General features: G+C 34.6%; 1 long non-coding RNA gene across 1 annotated transcript in view; it reads right to left on the reverse strand.

The window, feature by feature from the left end:
• Positions 1 to 822: 822 nt before the first annotated feature.
• LOC122454859 overlaps positions 823 to 13,774 on the reverse strand; it is a 48,813-nt gene continuing 35,861 nt past the window's right edge. Inside the window, exon 3 of the long non-coding RNA XR_006273554.1 lies at positions 823 to 1,948. This is a non-coding gene — a long non-coding RNA (uncharacterized LOC122454859). The remainder of the gene's footprint in view (positions 1,949 to 13,774) is intronic.

A 13,774-nucleotide genomic window follows, 5' to 3' on the forward strand; every position in this document is an offset into this window, starting at 1 on the left:
TTAGTTTTACCTAATAGAATTGTTTGCCCTAATATTTGACCATTTTTTTCCTACATGTTAACCTCAATTCTACCTTTCAAAATAGTGAAGAAAATTCTTCCTTTATTGTAAAGTTTCTAGAAATGCATGAACTCACTCTGTTTCCCTCTGTGCAGTGTTTGAGCAAAGGCTTTTTTATATCCTGTAGATTTCAGGTAACTTATAGAGACAACCCTAAATTACTAGGTAAATATAATTAATTATAGTCTTTTGAGTTTCATAGATAGCCTTGTTAATTCTTTTTTTTTTTTTTTCGGTTTTCTGCTATGGACTATGCCTGGCACTGTGACTATTTCTGGGTCTTTCTTCATGAAACAGAATATTTTCCAGGCCAGTTCTGCCAATACTCAGGTAGAGAAATATGCTCCATTTAAAGCAATGAGGAGACTTCCATATATTCTTTGAATTTCCTACCTAGAAGGATAAGCAAGCTTTTTAAATTAAAAAATACACTACACACATCAGAATTAAGTTCCAGGCAGTATATCATTAATATAAAATGTTAAGAAATATTTATTTCTTCTCTGATGTGTTTTTTCTTTCCCTGAATCTTTGAAACAAACAGGAAAAGGTTATAATTAGAACTGCATTTATTGAACACCAACATATGCTAATTCTGAATTTATTCCCATTGCATCCTAATTAAAATACCTCTTTTATCTTCAAAGGGAGAAGAAATCAGAGAAAAGGAAAGAGTAATAAAATATTGAGTAAATCATATTGGCATTCTATTGAATTATTTTTAATGCAAAGAGGAATAGTTAATGGCAATGAATGTTTAAGAAGGAAACATTAGGTCTTTCTGAACTTTTTATATTTCAGTTTCTGTGAAATTCATTACACGTTTATATTTTTTTGTATACCTTAGAAGAGTCTATGTAATCTTTTCAGCTATGAACTTTAAGTTCTGAAGGTCATAGCTTGTTAACTGCAGAAAATATACAATGAGAATTTCAACTATATTCTTAAGCATAATTGATAATAGAGTCAAAAGTTTCAGTAAAACTGCTCTAATAGTAAGGCAGTGGTTAGGTTTCAGTGTTGTTCAATTAAGCTGATAAGAAAGAAGTACAAAAATTTTCTGTGAGGTGAAGAATGTTGGTAAGTCACTTCAGAAGTAAAGTGGTACAATATTGATTTCAATACTAGGTGGATTGATAAATATTAATGAAAACTTTACATAAAATTCTACAATGAAATGAGTTTAGACTAAATTTGAATGGCATTTTCAATTATTTCCTTTTGCCAATTATTTTTTAGTGTATAATTTTAAGAAAAAAAATTTAAATAGTGAAAATCAGATTGTGATGAAGAGGCATATGTAGCCAATGTACAAAATGATGGATTCTTGACTTTGTTGAGGTGTGTTTGTTTTTTTAGTGACCATGTTTACCACAAACCTGATTTACTGAAGGTTTGGCATCATTTAATTGTACTTTTCCCTATTCAGGGGACATTATCTCCCACTTTCACTGTACACAATATTCCAAATGGCATTGTAGAGTCTTCCTTCCTCAATTATAACATGAACTAACTGATAATTTTTTTACAGTAGCCCCATCTTTCATGCATGCAGTACTGTTCAACATTTACTCAGTGATTTTAATTTAAATGTGGGTTAGTGAGAGAGCCCATTATTAAACAAAATTACACTGCAATATGATGATACTTTATTAATCCACACCTCTTTCTCTTGCTTCATTTCCTTACCAGGGAGGAATCTGATGTCATTTCTCAATACAGATCAGCTCTGAATGGCTAGATTACATAATGGCATGCTTTGTTTGTTTTGTCTTCTCAGTTAATTCCTTTGAAATACTGCTAATGTATTCTTCATTTTCCTCACTCACAAATATATTCTATGAACAGTATTTGATGATTGTATATTCTGCAGATCTTGTGCCTATTCCTGTGGAAGAAAGAAAGATAAATATTACTTTAGAAATATTCTCAGGACTCTAGTTTTCTTTTTTTGATATGTGCAATTTTAGGTGTTTTTATGTATGAAAAGTTTATGCAGGTTAATCTGTGTAAAGCAGATTATTTAAAATAAATACAGGCAGTGGTAGGAATTGTGGGACAATTAGAGTTTTCAGACATTTTAGTCAACTATTGATAATGCTGCGTCTCAGAGACTATAAGGAAGAATGTTAAATCCTGGAAAAATATCAACCCCCCTTCTCTTGATATTTCTTCAAGGAGATGTTTCTGTAGCATATATGTAAGTAAGTATATGTAGCATATATGTAAGTAAATATCTTTTGAGTTAACTTAAGCTGTTTAATACATTCTTCTATTTTTGTTGTTACTTTATGAAGGAAAACCACTGAAGATTGCAAAGTACATTTATTTACCTTAGTTACATTAAATCAGAGCTACTTTGTGAGAGTTCAGGCACTAGTAGTGTGGCTAATGTAAAAAAAAAAAAAAATCCTGCAAATTTCTCAGTGAAAACTGGATGATGTCTAACAGTGCTGAAAATCTTTTTCTTAATGTTTATTAGTATTGATTTATTTCACTGTGCCAGGTCATGTGGAAACTTGTTCCCTGACCAGAGATCCACCCCAGGCCCCCTGCAGTGAGAACTCAGAGTCAGCCTCTGGACCACCAGGGAAGTCCCTATTGAACATCTTTTCATGTGCTTGTAGGCTATCTGTATGTCTTCTTTGGGAAAATGTCTGTTCAGGTCTTCTGCCTATTTTTTAACTGAGGTTTGTTGTTGTTGTTGTTGTTGTTGTTTGGTATTGAGTTGTATGAGGTGTTTATATATTTTGGATATTAACACTTACTAGTCATACCATTTTAAAAAATTGTCTCTTCATTTTTTGCAGTGGTTTATATTTCTGTGGTGGTTGTTGTTCAATTGGTAAATCATGTCTGATGCTTTGTGACTTCATAGACTGCAGTAATCCAGGCTTCCCTGTCCTTCGCCATCTCTCAGAGTTTGTTTTGCTCAAACTCATTTCCATTGAGTTGGTGATGCCCTCCAGCTATCTTATCCTCTGTCATCTCCTTCTCCTCCTGGTTTCAGTCTTTCCCAGCATCAGGGTATTTTCCAGTGAGTCAGCTCCTTATATCAGGCGGTCAAAGAATTGGAGCTTCAGCATCAGTACTTCCAATGAGTATTCAGTGTTGATTTCCCTTAGGAAATCAACTGGCTTGATCTTCTTGCAGTCCAAGGGACTCTCAAGAGTCTTCTCCAGCACCACAATTCAAAAGCATCTGTTCTTCAGACCTCTAACTTCTTTATGGTCCAACTCTTACATCCATACATGCCTAATGGCAAAACCATGGCTTTGACTAGATGGACCTTTGTTAGCAAAGTAATGTCTCTGCTTTTTAATATGCTGTCTAGGTTGGTCATAGCTTTTCTTCCAAGGGGCAGACATCTTTTAATTTCATGGCTGCAGTCACCATCTTCAGTGATTTTAGAGACCAGGAAAATAAAGTCTGTCACTGTTTCCATTCTTTCCCCATCTATTTGCCACGAAGTGATGGAACTGGATACCATGATCTTATTAGCTTTTGAATGTTGACTATTAAGCCAGCTTTTTCACTCTCCTCTTTCATCTTCAGCAAGAGGCTCTTCAGTTCCTCTTTGTTTTCTGCCACTAGGGTGGTGTCATCTGCATATCTGAGGTTATTGATATTTCTCCTGGCAATCTTGGTTCCAGCTTAAGCTTCATCCAGCCCAGCATTTCACATGATGTACTCTGCAAGTTAAATAAATGAGGTGACAATATTCAACCTTGATGACTCCTTTCCCAATTTTGAACTAGTCTGTTGTTCCATGTCCAGTTCTAACTGCTGCTTCTTGACCTGCATACAGGTTTTGCAGAAGGCAGGTAAGGTGATCTGCTATTCCTATCTCTTTAAGTATTTTCCACAATTTGTTGTGATCCACACTGTCAAAGGCTTTAGTGTAGTCAATGAAGTAGAAGTAGATATTTTTCCTGGAATTTCCTTGCTTTATCTATGATGCAATGAATGCTCACAATTTGGTCTCTGGTTCCTCTGCTTTGATCTCTGGTCTCTGGATGTAGATTCAGCTTTTACATCTGGAAGTTATCAGTTCATAACTGTTGAAATCTAGTTTGAAGGATTTTGAGTATTAACTTGCTAGCATGTGAAATGAGCAAAATTATACAGTGTTCAAATGTTTTTTGTCATTGCCCTTCTTTGGGACTGGAATGAAAACTGACCTTTTCCAGTCTTACAGAAGTTGCTGAGTTTTCCAAACTTGCCAGCATAATTTGTTAAGCACTTTAACAGCATCATCTCTAGGATTTTAAATAGCTCAGCTAGAATTCCATCACCTCCTAAGCTTTTAATTTTAATTGGGCCCATTTCATTTTTTGCTTTTATTTATCTTTCCTTAAGAGACATATCTAAAAAATATTCCTATAATTTATGTCAAAGAATGTTATACCTGTGCTCTCTGCAGGTGTTTTATGATTTTAGGTCTTACATTTAGGTCCTTATTCCATTTAATTTTGTATATGATGAAAGAAAATATTTTGAGCTCATTCTTTTGCATGTAGCTGTTCATCAGAGAGATGCACATTAAAACATCATTGCTATCATTTCACAACAGTCAGAATGGCTATCATCAGAAGTCTACAAATAGCAAATTTCATGAGATTGTGAAGAAAATGGAATCTTTGGACCATTGGTATGAATGTAATTAATACAACCGCTAAGGAAAAGAGTATGGAAGTTCCTCAAAAAACTAAAAATAGACCTACTGTGTGACCCACTAATTCCCCTCCTGGGTATATATCCAGAAAATATGAAACCAGTAATTTGAAAATATTCATGCATAGCAATATTCATAACATTATTTACAAAAGCCAATATATGGAAGCAACCTAAGTGTCCGTCAACAGACGAATAGATAAGATTGTGATATATAGAAATATATATACAATGGAATATTAGTCATAAAACAAGTGAAATATTACCATTTGCAACAATGTGAATGGACCTAGAGAGTATCATGTTTATTGAAGTAAGTCAAACAGAGAAAGATAAATACTATTATCACTTACATAAGGAATCCAAAATATAATAGAAATGAATATACATAAGAAGTGAGAAACAAACTCAGAGACACAGAGAACAGACTAATTGTTACCAGTGGGCAGAAGGAGGAGAGGAACAAGTCAGAATATGAGATTAAGTTCAGTTCACTTCAGTCGCATCCAAAATTTTGTGACCCCATGGACTGCAGCAGGCCAGGCTTCCCTGTCCATCACCAATTCCCAGAGTCCACCCAAACCCATGTCCATCGAGTCGGTGATGCCATGCAACCATCTCATCCTCTGTCATCCCCTTCTCCTCCTGCCCTCAATCTTTCCCAGCATCAGGGTCTTTTCAAATGAGTCAGCTCTTCACATCAGGTGGCGAAAGTATTGGTGCTTCAGCTTTAACATCAGTCCTTCCAATGAACACCCAGGACTGATTTACTTTAGGATGGACTGGTTGGATCTCCTTGCAGTCCAAGGGAGTCTCAAGAGTCTTCAGCACCACAGTTCAAAAGCATCAATTCTTCAGTGCTCAGCTTTGTTTATAGCCCAACTCTCACATCCATACATGACTACTGGAAAAACCATAGCCTTGACTAGATGAACCTTTGTTGGCAAAGTAATGTCTCTGTTTTTTAATAAGCTGTCTAGGTTTGTCATAGCTTTTCTTCCAAGGAGCAAGTGTCTTTTAGTTTCATGGCTATAGGCATCATCTGCAGTGATTTTAGAGCCTAAGAAAATAAAGCCTGTCACTGTTTTCACTGTTTCCCCATCTATTTGCCATGAAGTGATGGGACCAGATGCCATGATGTAGTTTTCTGAATGTTGAGCTTTAAGCCAACTTTTTCACTCTCCTCTTTCATTTTAATCAAAAGGATCTTTAGTTTTTCTTCACTTTCTGCCATAAGGGTGGTGTCATTTGCATATCTGAGGTTATTGATACTTCTCCCAGCAATCTTGATTCCAGCTTGTGCTTCCTCCAGCCCAGCGTTTCTCATGATATACTCTGTATATAAGTTAAATAAGCAGGGTGACAATATACAGCCTTGACGTACTCCTTTTCCTATTTGGAACCAGTCTGTTATTCTCTGTCCAGTTCTAACTGTTGCTTCCTGACCTGCATACACATTTCTCAAGAGGTAGGTAAGGTGGTCTGGTATTCCCATCTCTCTAAGAATTTTCCACAGTTTATTGTGATCCACACATTCAAAGGCTTTGGCATAGACATCTAAAAGAAATAGATGTTTTTCTGGAACTCTCTTGCTTTTTTGATGATCCAGCAGATGTTGGCAATTTGATCTCCGGTTCCTCTGCCTTTTCAAAAACCAGCTTGAACATGTGAAAGTTCACAGTTCATGTATTGCTGACGCCTGGCTTGGAGAAGTTTGAACACTGCTAGCGTTTGAGATGAGTGCAATTGTGCAGTAGTTCGAGCAATCTTTGGCATTGCCTTTCTTTGGGATTGGAATGAAAACTGATCTTTTCTACTCCTGTGGCCACTGCTGAGTTTTCCAAATTTGCTGGCATATTGAATTCAGTACTTTCACAGCATCATCTTTTAGGCTTTGAAATAGCTCAACTGGAAGAGACAAAATTAAATTTTATAAAATAGATATGCAATAACAGTATATTGTACAACATAGGGAAATGGAGCCTTTAAAAAATAACCCTAAATGGTATATAGTCTATAAAATATTGTGTAACCTCAAAACTAATATAATACTATAAATCAACTATATCTCAATTAAAAACAAATCCAAAAAAATCATAATTGGAATGAAATTCTTGATGTATTACTGAAACATATTGCAACATATTTATGTTACATTTATCTTTATGAGAGTTTTAAAAATACTATGGATTTATTTATTAATATAATCAATACATATTAAATCAGTAATATATCTTCACCTGGCAGTGTATATCTTGAGCCCTTTTCCCTAGGATATCTGAACTTCTGTTCCTATGTATTAGCAATCAGTGTTAGAAAAGAACTATTTAGAAAAAATTTTTTTTCATTGCAGGCAAAACTTTATTTATTTCATCTCTCTTCCCACTGTGGATATATCTGTGTTTTCAGTTCAGTTCAGTTCATTCGCTCAGTTGTGTCTGACTCTTTGCAAGCCCATGAGCTGCAGCATGCCAGGCTTCCCTGTCCATCACCAACTCTTGGAATTTACTCAAACTCATGTCCAAAGAGTCGGTGATGCCATTCAGTCATCTCATCCTCTGTGTCCCCTTATCCTCCTGCCTTCAATCTTTCCCAGCATCATGGTCTTTCCCAATGAGTCAGTTCTATGCATCAGGTGGCCAAAGTAATTGGAATTTCAACTTCAGCATCAGTCCTTCCAATGAATATTCAGAACTGATTTCCTTTAGGATGGACGGGTTGGATATCCTTGCAGTCCAAGTGTTTTACTTGAACTCTGTGTTTTACTTTCTTTATAAATTTACTTATCTCTATGTTTTACTTGCTTATAGATTTAAGGTTCAGAAAAGTTTTCACTAGTTCTAATATCAAGTGTTCTTTATTTTTTTCTTCCCCATTACTACTGATTGGTACTCAGTCTGACCCCTTAGTGTATTAAGGAAAGAAATTCTTCAAGAAATATATATTTTTAAATGAATTCCAGTTCAGGTATTCTGGTGATTCTTTTCTCTTAGCTCATTGTGACAGAAGGAATACTTATTTGGTCACTATTACTGACTAGTAAGTCAATAAAAACATGCCTGTCTGCATGCATACTCAGTTGCTAAGTTGTGTCCAACTCTGTGACTCCAGAGATTATAGCCCACCAGACAAGAATACCTGAGTGAGTTGCCATTTCCTTCTTCAAGATATCTTCCCAACCCAGGGATTGAAACTGTGGATCCTGCATCTCCTGTATTGGCAGGCAGACTCTTTACTACTGAGGCACCTGGGAAGCCCAATGTAATAATATAGCATTATTTTATATGCTTCTATATCCATTAGTTTCCCACAGAATGCTGTTATAGACCAGTTCTTTTTTTATTCTACATCCTTTTCCTTTGTTATTCTTATTGTTATTTCCAACATATGCTATAAAGAGAGGATTGTTTCCCATTTTAGTCACCTGCTCTTCAGTTCAATATCTGGCCCAGGACCAATTACACACAAAGTATTAAATAACTGTATGCTGAATTGAGCTTCCAAAATATGAAATGCATTAAGAGTATTGAGGCAGGTCACTTGTCTAATTACTTAAGCAAAGAAAATTAGTGTATTAATCATAGGATAAATAATAGTAAAGAAAAAATTTTAAGACAGAATACCTGTGTTGATTAAAGGAAATCAAGTCCATTTAAGAACCTAAGAAATAGCATCTATACAATTCAAATGATTATTCCCAGGCTAATTCCTATTTTCTAGTCAGTGATTTTATCCTCAAAAATGTCTAATTTTATATTAGTGCTTCAATAAACAGTTACATGTAAATCCACAGGAAATAATGAAATCTGTCATTCAGAGATTATTGATATTGAAGTTTAAGTAGAATCTTGTGGCCAAAATTTAACAAATAGTGTGTCCAGTAAAATAATTCAAAGTAGAACAATAAATGTTATTTTGATTTAAAACAAAAAAAGGGAAAAATAGAAAACTGATACTATTTCACAAATAAATTATAATTTTCTTAACAAAATTAATTTTCCCAGTGAGGTTATTTTAGTAAATTGGATTTATGTACCTAAAAGTTATATGCCTGCCATTTTTATTTCTCCCTCCCACTAATCAGCTACTGTGATCTTTTATAATATCCTTGGGAAATATAAACACACAAATCTATAAGTAACTTATCATTAGTGCATTTGTATATGTTACCAATGACATGAATACTAATGAAGTATTATATACACAATGGCATTACATATAAAGTTATAAGTATCTACATTTAGTATTTATATACAAGTTAAGTATACTATTGATATAACAATTCAGGAATAGCATGCACATTCATATATTAATTTTGTATATAATTATTAATGTAACACAAAACCTGAGCAAACTTTTAGGCCAACCCAATACATATCAAAGCTAAGAAGATAATAGTGTAAGTCAAAGTCTCTCAATTGTGTCCGACTCTTTGCGACTCCATGGACTGTATAGTCCATGGAATTCTCCAGGCTGGAATACTGGAGTGGGTAGCCTTTCCCTTCTCCAGGGTATCTTCCTAATCCAGGGATCAAACCCAGGTCTCCTACATTGCAGGCGGATTCTTTACCAGCTGAGTCACAAGGGAAGATCCAGAATAAGCGAAGGAAGGGAAGGAAGATAATAAGCAGTTCTCATTTCTCTATTTTTCATGCACTTATCAGAAGTTGGCATTATTTCTCTATTCCCTCATCATACTTCTAGACTCCCTTTGTACTCAGTCAGTCCCTAATCCATTTATAGCTGTTTAATTTATCAGATTAAATAAAATGTTTATTCCTGAAGTATCTTATGCATTTTTGGTTGTTTTGAATTGTAGTTTTCCAACAACTTTAACTGCTGACAATTGGGGGTGCTAAGAAGCAACTCAGGATTCCCCTGGATTTCTTATTTACTTACCTTCATTATGGAGGAGTACCCAATTTCCAGTGATAATTAAGATCAATCATCAGATCAATAAAGCAGAACCATTCTTTGGGGTTCATTGGCATGTGTAACTTTAAGTGGCCCCGAGGTAGTTTCTATTTCCATCTCAATGAACACTCTGTTTTGTCCTCTGGTGAGTGATTCTTCCTTTGAGAATTAGGACATCTAAACCAATTTTCTAGCAGGAAATTAGGAGTAATAATGGGAAGAACCATTTTATCTTTTACCCCTTAATTTCTAGATCTGTAACTAAATGGTGTAAATTGTGTATTCTGTGTGTGTGTGTGTGTGTACGTGTGTGTGTGTGTGTGTGTGTGTGTGTGTGTGTGTGTGTATCAGAGCATAAAACATATCTCAGAGGACATAAACTTCATATGATAATGTCAGAGGCATTGCTGGCTTTGTAATTGAGTCTTCTATTGGCTGTTCCAATTGTTGTATGAAGACAGTTGCTTCAGAATGATTGGAATGTGGTAAGACAGTTGAATTTCTTGGGCATGAGAATATTTACAGAATTTTTTCTTTGTAAAATGGTCATAAATGACTCTACCCTAGGAAGTATATATATATATATATATATATATATATATATATATATATATATATACATCTCTGGTAGCTCAGATGGTAAAGAATCTGCCTGAAATATAGGAGACCTAAGTTCAATCCCTGGATCAGGAAGAGCCCCTGGAGAAGGACACCCACTCCAGTATTCTTTCCTGGAGAATCCTACGGACAGAATAGCCTGGAGGTCTACAGTCCATGGGGTCTCAAAGAGTCAAGCATGACTGAGTGATTAACACATATGTACAGAGAAGGTAATATACTAGGGGGGTAAATAAAGTGTCCCTTGAACTGCAGATACTATTTCTGGCAGAGAATTTTAGGTAAAGAATGGAAGTCCAGATAAAAGTTATTTATTCCAATCAAGGCCAACTACTATTCCTTCCATGATGGATGGGATGCAATGTAATTAATTTGTCATCTGAGTAGCTTATTCCCAAGGAAAGCAATATTAGGAAATTAGTGTTAGTCTTTCTAATTGGTAAGTTAAAGCCCTTGTCTTTCACTAACTTCATTCTTTACTTCTTAGGCTTATTGACTGAGGGCTAGGGTAAATAGTAAATGAGGCTGTACTGAAATAATCAGAATGGATTGTTTTGTTTGGTGCATTAAGGACAGACTCTTCTGGAGTGGTGGCCCTTGATAAAACCATGTAAATATTCACATAATCACAAATATGCTCACTCTCTCATCTTATTTTCAGAGTTCTATGTCCATGTCATCCCCAGATCTGTTTTTTTCATCAATTTATGAATTTATTTCTTCCTTAAATCTCTAGAGAAACTTTTGGCTACATCCATGAGTCAGATGTAAATCCATACTTCTGGTCACTTTTCTATTTAGGCAAAGGGAACTACTAAGTGAACTTCAAGAAGACTTGCCTACTGGTAGGAATTTTTTTTCTTTTTCTTTTTTTTTGCTAAAGGCATTCTGAACCATCCTTGAACAAAGCTGTAATGTCACACTATTCACATTCAGGTCATGACAACATAGTGTTTTCATTCATATACAAACTAGGCCTTCACTTTTTCTTCTTTAATCGATGAGTCCTATGAAATTCAAATTAAGGTTATAGGTGTGAGTTACAAAGAACATCAATTGTGGGTGGGGATGTTACGAGATTATGGGAAATTCCTCCTAGAAGTAACGAGCGCCTTCAGAAATTTCTCAGTACTGATCTGTTATGTACTATTTTTATTTGATAATTTTTTGTGTTCACTCTCATATATAAAAATTATGGTTTGATTCATGAAACTTCTGTTTCCAATATAGAGGAAAAATATTTCCTCATACACAACTCAAGTTTGTATTGAGCTGTGTATGAGAAGTTTGCCAGTTTATTTCACTTTCAGGAACAATTGTTAACTATCAGAGACTGTTTCACACCAGTTTGATTACTTCTTTGGGCTGCTTTTTATCGTGGTAACCGCTCATGTGTCTAGTGGTTATTTGCTATGTTATGGCTTCCATTGCTCCAGAATCTCACCATTAACATGTTATTCAGTTCAGTTCAGTCGCTCAGTCGTGTCCGACTCTTTGCGACCCCATGAATCACAGCACACCAGGCCTCCCTGTCCATCACCAACTCCCAGAGCTTACACAAACTCATGTCCATCGAGTCGGTGATGCCATCCAGCCATCTCATCCTCTGTTGTCCCCTTCTCCTCCTGCCCCCAATCCCTCCCAGCATCAGGGTCTTTTCAAATGAGTCAACTCTTCGCATGAGATGGCCAAAGTACTGGAGTTTCAGCTTCAGCATCAGTCCGTCCAATGAACACCCAGGACTGATCTCCTTTAGGATGGACTGGTTGGATCTCCTTGCAGTCCAAGGGACTCTCAAGAGTCTTCTCCAACACCATAGTTCAAAAGCATCAATTTTTCAGCACTCAGCTTTCCTCACAGTCCAACTCTCACATCCATACATGACCACTGGAAAAACCATAACCTTGCCTAGATGGACCTTTGTTGGCAAAGTAATGTCTCTGCTTTTTAATATGCTATCTAGGTTGCTCATCACTTTCCTTCCAAGGAGTAAGCGTCTTTTAATTTCATGGCTGCAATCACCATCTGCAGTGATTTTTGAGCCCCCCAAAATAAAGTCAACCACTGTTTCCACTGTTTCCCCATCTCTCTGCCATGAAGTGATGGGACCAGATGCCATGATCTTAGTTTTCTGAACGTAGAGCTTTAAGCCAACTTTTTCACTCTCCTCTTTTACTTTCATCTAGAGGCTTTTTAGTTCCTCTTCACTTTCTGCCATAAGGGTAGTGTCATCTGCTTAGGAAAGTCTATTTCAATGACTATGTCACAGAGAGAAATTTTAGACAAAGGGCATGTGTATATAAAATATTAAGGCAAGAGATAATATGATATAAGGAAGTAAAAGTAGTTTTCTACTTACATTAAATCATTCTGTTAAAAGTACATATAAAGAGTGATGGGACATGATGCTGAAAGCAGACATGAGTATATCTTGAAGAGCCTCATGTGCTAGACTTAAAACAGTTCAACGTTCTTAAATTTTAGAATCATATTTTGATGCCAGATATACTAAAGAAAAATTATCTTATTTTTCAACACAGAGTAAGAGAAATCCCATGGAATGTATATTGATTGGAAGAGAGGAAATACACTTTGTGAAAATTTCTCTCAACAATAGCAATTTATCTAAATCCTAGATTTGTAAGAATATATTTTTGAATATATTAAACATATATTTAATATTTAAATATAAAATATATTAATATATAAAATATATTTATTATATATAAATATATATACTATATAAAATATGTAAAAATATATAATATATATGTAATATAATGTAATATATAAAAATATATATAATATAAATATATATTTATTATATATATAAATATAATATATAAAATATAAAAATATATAAATATAAAATATATTAAGAATATATATAAATATATTTTATATTTGTGGTTTCTGTTTGTTGGGGTAAATATATATATAATAAATAGTAAATATATATATATATTTGTGGTTTCTGTTTGTTGGGGTAAAATGAATATTTCTTAGAATTTTAATATATTTGTAGCTCTCCAAGGAAATAAAATCATTGGCGATTATAAATATTGACAATGTCAAGTATTTAGTACAAATAGATATCTGTTACAAAAATCTCTCCTGTGCTAAATATGTTATTTATAAAGTATTTACTCTTCATTGCCTATACTTTAGTAAATAGAAAAATTTAGCTTTTATTTCAAATTCTTGACTTATAGAATTGCATTTTATACGTGTATAAATAACAGCAATTATGAAATTGTCTACATACAAACTGTAGTGGAAAAAGAAGGTAGTCAAATTCACTAACCCATTGTTTATTTTGAAAATAGCCATTTGTTATTGCTTGACTGACAGCCATTTTCATATTATTAGCTGCTCAATTAAGCACAATGTGTTTTATTCAAATTGGTTCCAACTAAAAGAGCAGTAGTAGCAATACATTTCAGGAAGACAGACCATAGCCTCTAACAGGACATAAGAACTGTAATTAGGGTTAATGTTTAGTATTCAT

Source organism: Cervus canadensis, chromosome 1 (assembly GCF_019320065.1).
Source record: "Cervus canadensis isolate Bull #8, Minnesota chromosome 1, ASM1932006v1, whole genome shotgun sequence".
Taxonomy (NCBI): domain Eukaryota; kingdom Metazoa; phylum Chordata; class Mammalia; order Artiodactyla; family Cervidae; genus Cervus; species Cervus canadensis.